Raw genomic sequence first — 7,479 nt, forward strand, 5'->3', positions numbered from 1 at the left:
TTGTTTATTTTTGACTCATTTAGTACTCAAGAAGATAACATTTTTTGTCATACCTCTAGTTCTCTCTCTCGACATGTCTCAATGACTTTTTAAAAACAAAAAACCAGAAACAATTATAGAGAAAATGTTCGTTTTCTATCTTTTTAAAGTTATCGTGTACAGTTCCAAAATGGTTACCATGTAGAGCCTTGTTTTCAAAAACGTTATAGAGAACAAATTATAGAAACAAGAAAATTGTTAGTCAATAAGAATATATTTTTGAGGCAAAAGATATATGCTCCATGAATATATGTGTTAAATTTAAGGTTAAAAATGTCAATGTCGATGAAAATGTCGAGGTCCTGATTTTACGAACATGTCGATGTTGATGGATATTTGGGAAAAAATTAAGGAAATTATGAAAATTAATAAAAATTATTTTAATTACTAAATAAAATTTTAATGGTAGCTTAATTAAGTTATACTTGATCACTTTTTATCCATCAAATGTAAAAATATGAGTAACTTATGAAAATATCAAAATGTTGAAACAAGATAATAAAGATTCATGAAAATAATTTGAATTAGTAAATTGAAGTTTAACGTTACTTAATTTTATGTTTTATTAATAATTTATAACCAAATCTAATATTAATTACATAATTGAACAAGATATGAAATATTGATACATATGATTAAATTTAGTTATTAGAAATTGAAGGATAGGTTTGAAAATTTATAATTAGTTTTATAAAAAAAGAAATAGGCCTAAGATTAAAAAAATCAACATAGTAAAAATAAATGGATTTATAGTAAAATTTAAATAAATTTAAATAATAATAATAATAATATTATTATTATTATTATATGAAATAAAGAAGGAAAAAAAAAAAAAAAAAAAACCCTTGTGCCCATCCCAATTCTCACATTGGTTGAGGACAAGGAGGGGAGGGTAGAACTCCCTGTAAAATCCCCACTCCACCCCTTTTCTCGGTGTGGATGGGTTGGGTCCAAATTATGGGTCTGGCCACCTAAAAAGTTCTTTTTTTTTTTTTGGCAATATATCGTCGAAATATCAAAAACAAAATTTCGATATTTCGACGATATTTTGAACATCGTCGATGAGGGGGGAAAACGATTTTTCCCCCGTGTCGCACACTCTTTTCTTCTTTGTAGGTACTATTTATGAGTCATGAATCAATTCTTTTGAAAGGCAGTAAAAAAATGTTATTTTTCTTATCAATTAATATGTATCAATTCTTTAGGCCTTTTTTAGTTGGGATTCATTGTCAATTGATTTTTTGTTAATTTTGGGTTCAATAAACTGTTTTTTTTCTTCTTCTTGTTTCGTGGGTTTCTTCTGATGTCGCTATTCAGACATCGTCGTTGTTCAGATGTTGCCGCTGCAACTATTTGAGGTTTACATTGAGTTCGTCATCAATCTTTTCTGACGCTGTTGTCGTTGCATCCATTCGAGGTCGTCACCTTCGCGTTCGCCGCTAATTGTTCCATGGTTGGATTTCTTGGTTCGTGGTTGTCGAATTCTTTGTGGTTTTCGGTTCGTGTGGCTGCTAGGGTTTCAAAGTTAAAACAAAATACTATTGGTTCAGTCTAAAGGGTTTCCGATTCAGCCTGATTCAATTTTCAGTCTGGTTCAGTTTGAATTGGTTCGATTCAATTTTTGGTTCGATCTATTTGGTTTGGCCTGGTTTTGTTCATTTTAATATATTTCAAATTATTGTTTTTATTTTCCAATCAACATCAATAATGGACTCCACAAAAGCTACCAAAGAAACCATTATGGAAAAAACTGATAAATCTTCCACGAGAGATTTACAATACATTCACCCTAGTTAGTTATAGGTTGGATGAAAAAATTATTTAAAATGGTCTCAACTTGTTCGAACATTCTTGAAAGGAAAAGGAAAGTTGAACCACATTGTTGGAAAAGGACCTAAACTAGGAGATCCAAAGTTCAATATGTGGGATGAAGAAGATTCAATGATCATGTTTTGGTTATTGAATTCGTTGACTCACACTATTATTGATACATGTATGTTTCTTGAGACTGCAAAAGACATATGGGAAATAGTGGAGCAAACTTATGATGCACAAATATTTGATATAAAAACTCATATCTTTGGAACAAAGCAAAGTAATAGAACAGTGACATAATATTCTACCACTCTTCAAAGTTTGTGATCACCATCAATGTATTGAAATGAAATGTACTGAGGATGCTGCTACCTTAAAAACGTTTGTTGAAAAAGACCGAATTTATATCTTTCTTGCAGGACTCAATGTAGAATTTGATGTTGTTCGAAAGCAAATTTTGGACAAAGATCCCTCATCTCTAAATGAAGTTATTGGTGTGGTTAGAAGTGAAGAATCTCGTCGTTGTATTATGCTAGAACCACAAAGAGAAGAGTCCGTCATGAAAATAGAAGGTACTAGAATGACTGATGTAAAGCATAAACCCTTTGCAGGAGCTAATAATTGGGATGGAGGAAAATCAGGAAATAAAGACCGTGTAGTATGCACTTTTTGCAAGAAACCAAGGCACACCAAGGAAAAATATTGGAAGTTACATGGAAAACCTACAAACTATCAGAACTCAAATTCCAAGAATTGGTCAAATAGGGGTAGTGTAAATAAAGGACATAGTCAAGCTCATGTTTCATCAAGTCAGAAATGCGACGTGGCAGAAGAGTTTTTTGTAAAAGGAAAACTAAACACAGATGAGATCGAGAAACTAAGGAGTTTTTTAGAAATCTTAAAAAATACTCCTAATCAAGGTACATGTTCGATAGCCTTTTCAGGTACAACTTCTTCACATCCTAAACTCTCTACTTGATTATTGACTCTGGTGCAATTGGTCATATGACAAATAGTAATTGTCATTTTATCTCCTGTAGTCTTTGCGCGGGCAATAAAAAAATATCAACTGCAGATGGTACCTTATTAATAGTGGCTGGTCAATGAGATGTCCAAATAAATTCAAACATTCCCTTAAAAAAATGTGCTCCATATACCACATTTAACTATTGATTTGATATCAGTAAGAAATTTAATGAAAGATTTAGGATGCAGAATAACCTTTCTTTCTTCTTCTTGTATTTTTCAGGACCAGAGCAATGGGAAGACGATTGGACTTGCTAAAAAATGGACTTTATTATCTTGATGAACCTGACAGTGTTGGGAAAGATGTTCCAGGCTCATTTTCCTCACAAATTCATCCCTCTTTGAATAAATTTTGGTTGTTTCATTATAGACTAAGGCATCCCTTAATTAGATCTCTTAAAAATTTATTTACAGATTTATTCCAGAACTTTAATTTTGATTCAATTCACCGTGATGTTTGTGAATTTGCTAAATACAAGCATGTATCATTTCCTAGTAATAATAAATCAATTTCAGTTCCTTTCTCTCTTATTCATATTGATGTTTGGAGCCACTCCAACATGTCACTCCAACATATCAAATACTTCCAAAATTCGTTGTTTTATTGTGTTCATTAATGATTGTACTAGAGTTTTACGGGTTTATCTTTAAAACAAAAAACTGATGTTGGCTATACCACTCAAACATTCTTCCATATGCGATTAAAAATCAATTCAGAATCCAACTCAAACGATTTCATTATAATGATGTTAAGGTTTGGTTGAAGTAATCGAACTCGAGATTACTTCAACCAAACCTTAACATTATTTTTTCAAAATCATGGAGTCATCCACAAGTTGTCTTGTGTGAAAACTCCTCAACAAAATGGGGTGGCCAAAAAAAAAAATTGGTCATGTTCTTTCTGTGACTCATGTCCTTCTTTTTCAAAAAAAATGTTCCTAAATCCTCTTAGGGAAAGCTGGCCACTTACTTAATCAATTGGTTACCATTTGCTACTCTAAATAAAAAAAAAAAAAACTCCCGTGAATATCCTATTAAAATTTTATCTTAATTTCCGTACAACAAATAACTCGATTCCTTGAGGGTTTGGCGGTTATGTCGCCTTTGTTCATGTTCATAGTCATGAACGAGGAAAACTTGATCCACGAGCATTCAAATGTATTTTTTTGGATACTCAAATACTCAAAATGGATATAAATGCTATCATCCTTCTTTTAAAAAATACACCTTTACTCATGTGACCTTTTATGAGATACTAGTTTCTTTACCTCACCTTATCTTTAGGGGGAGTAAATATTATTGAAAGATAAGGATTCACCTATTCCTAACCTTCCTAGCTTCACCTTTCCTACAAACTATATACCATCACATATATCAAACACTACTAAAACTGACCCCTAATCAATCGTCTTTCATCTTTATAGACACCTTATTAGAGCTGGGGCTGACGCTTCAAAACATGTGTGTCAGGGCTTAAGAAACTACGTGTAGAGTCGATGTCAGATATTTCTTACTCATATTTTCTTTGTCAAAGTTGAAATTCAATTGGTTAACACATGTATTCCTTTTTATCAATCAATAATATAATGTTGGACTTCAAGGCTTCGTCTTTTTTAACAATAATTGAGCTGAGCTAAAACACTTCACACATTTCCCACGTCAATCTAAAAGATTGGACTTCAAGACTTCCTCAGTTCCTTTACCTTCAATAATTAATGTGTGAAGCCCTTTTCATATTCTCGTATCTTTGTTTATAATAATGTTTTATCATGATATAAATACATACGTATAAAGCGGCCGGCTATCTCGCATTCATATATGTTTTCCATTTACTGTGAGTTTGTTGATTGTTAATAAGGTTCTCCCAATTAACCTCGTATAATTAGAAAATACTTTTAGATTAAATGTAAAAATATATATCAAAGTGAGTATAGCTTAGTGGTAATTGACATATATTTCCAATCAAGAGATTTTGAGTTATTCGATCCCATCGAAGTGAGTATAGCTTAGAAAAATAAAAGTAATGGTATATTTAGAATGCGATTATGACCGTTTAAATTTTTTAAAATTCTCATCTACTTTCCTCTCAACTTTTAAATATTCTATTATTTTAGGCCCTGAATTACATAAAAACTGGAATTTAACTACTATACATCTTCAAACTAAAATAAATTTTTAAACAAAAATCAAAGTGCTAATATTGGTAAGTTTATGAACCAAAAAGTTAAACAAAGAAGAACCGAAATAGATTAATTTAAACCAAGATATTGTATCTAATGCAACCCATTTTAAATTTCATAAAAATAACGCGTATGAAATAGTTAATTATATACAACAAGAACACAATAAAAAGTTTTTTTTTTTTAATTTTCTTTTCGCTCCATCCAAAATTTTCTACAATAACAAAGATTACCTGAAAAAATAAAATTACTACCATGTACCACTCAGCCGACCACTCCCTCGACTCTAAAAATAAAGAAAAAATAAATAAATAATAAACTGAATCTGCCACTGCTACGTTGTACCAAACAGGATTTTTTTTTTATTAATATTTTTGTACATAAAACTTATTTTAAAAATATTGTAGTTTAATTAAAAATATTAAAAGTAGTGTAGATTTTGAAACTTCTTTTAAAAATATCGTTTTTTAAAAAACTGAAAACATGATCGTCTCTTAGAGACCGTTTTTTTTTTAATTTTGAACGTGGTCGTCTGTCAAGAGACTTCCTTTTTTTTTTATTTTAAACATCATGGCCGCCATCAAATGCTCTCAGGCCAACCAGCGCCGCCACCCCGACAGCTTCAACCTCCACCAGATTCACACCCACCACCAAACTCCTTCCATTCTCAAAGTCAAGCTCAAGTATTTCATCATCTCCATTCTCGATGATCCGACTGTCAGCAGGGTTTTCGCCGAGGCCGGATTTGGGAGCTGCGATATCAAATTGGCCATAATGCACCCTCCTCTCTCCCACTAGTCCTCACGATTCTCTCGCTCCCGCTGCCCCCTGATTTTCCTCTGCAACCTCGCCGATTCCGACCCCTCTCACCGCAATTTCACTTTCCCCTTCTCCAGCGGCGGCGACGACGACGCCAATTCCAAGCGAATCGCCGAGGTTTTAACCAAGAAAACTGCGAGAAACCCTTTGCTAATCGGAGTCTACGCGGCCGATGCGCTCCGAAGCTTTACCGATTGCATGCAAGGATGCAAATCGGACGTGCTTCCAGCGGAGATTACTGGGTTGCGTGTAATATGCATCGGGAAGGAGATTTCTGAATTTGTAACTGGGAATGGGAGCAGGGAGAAGATGGAGTTGAAAGGTTTGGGATGGTTCAGAGCTGCTCGGGCCGGGTATGGTGTGAATTATGGGGAATTGAGTGGTTTGGTCAGTGAAGAAGAAGAAAAAAAAGGAGATGAAGTTAGTAATGGTCTGAGTTTTGTGGTATCTCAACTGACGGATTAAAAAAAAAAGGTGGTCGTCTCTTCAAGAGACGATCACGTTCAAAATTTTAAAAAAATTTACATGGCGCCACGTGACATAGTCGTCAGACCATGTTTTCAGTTTTTTAAAACAACAATCACTACAAGAAATAGTACTTTCAGCGACGAAAAAAAAGTAACGAAATAAATTCGTCACATAAAATGCGACGAAAATAAAATGGGTCGCATTTTATGCGACGAAAATTGGTTTCATCGCATTTTATGCGACAAAAATGGGTAGCGTCGCATTTCCAAGCGACAAATCATATTTTCATTGCAGATGTATGCGACGAAACCATCTTTTCGTCGCATTTTATGGGACGAAATCAATTTTCGTCGCATATACCTATTTCATTGCATACCCCTTTATTCCAAACCCTAACTATTTTTTCTCGCTTCTTCACCTTCCTTTCCAAATCGAAATTCTCTCTCCTCTATCTTTTGCAACGCCTCCGATCTGCTCGCCCCTCTTCTTCCTCACCATCGTCTTCCAACTTGATCCCACATGGTCGCCGTTGGCCACGTGATTCTGGCGGCTCTCCACCGCTTCTACCTCACCATCCTCCTCGCCTCTACCTCGCTGGCCTCCTCCGCCTCGCCGTTGGCCACATGATTCCGGTGGCTCTCCACCACCTCTACCTCGCCGGCCTCCTCCGCCTCTACCTCGCTGGCCTCCTTCGCCTCTACTTCACATTCTGTCACCGCTCGCCACACGATTTTGGTGAACCTTGTGCGTTACGAGGTTGGTGTACTTCAAACAAGTGAACATTTTTTTTTATTTATTAATTTAGGTGATTTTTGTTGGACTTTTTATCTAATCTATTGTTTGAGTTCTGGTATTTTATCTCAATTCACTTTTTCTTCTAGAAATTTATGTGTCCTGGTTTGAGTTTTGATATTTTGTTTTTGGGTTCTGTTTACAATTTTTTAAATTGATGGAATTCAAGTAAAATGTGTGATGTGTTGTGGCAGAGAACTCCTGTCCTGGCAGAGAATTCCTGTCCATTCTTATTTTTTGTTTCTTGGATTGGAGATTTTTTATGCTTGTAGGAAGTTACGGATATCACAACTTTGAAAGGAATTGAAGAAAGTTCATCAATTGAAAATATTGCTTGGGA

At 34.3% G+C, this 7,479-nt stretch overlaps 1 pseudogene; it reads left to right on the forward strand.

Moving 5' to 3' along the window:
* Positions 1 to 5,630: 5,630 nt before the first annotated feature.
* LOC148209850 (protein SMAX1-LIKE 6 pseudogene) lies at positions 5,631 to 6,344 on the forward strand (annotated as a pseudogene).
* Positions 6,345 to 7,479: the final 1,135 nt, after the last annotated feature.

Source organism: Momordica charantia, assembly GCF_013281855.1.
Source record: "Momordica charantia cultivar OHB3-1 chromosome 8 unlocalized genomic scaffold, Mcharantia_2.0 BLBB01000008.1, whole genome shotgun sequence".
NCBI classification, from domain to species: domain Eukaryota; kingdom Viridiplantae; phylum Streptophyta; class Magnoliopsida; order Cucurbitales; family Cucurbitaceae; genus Momordica; species Momordica charantia.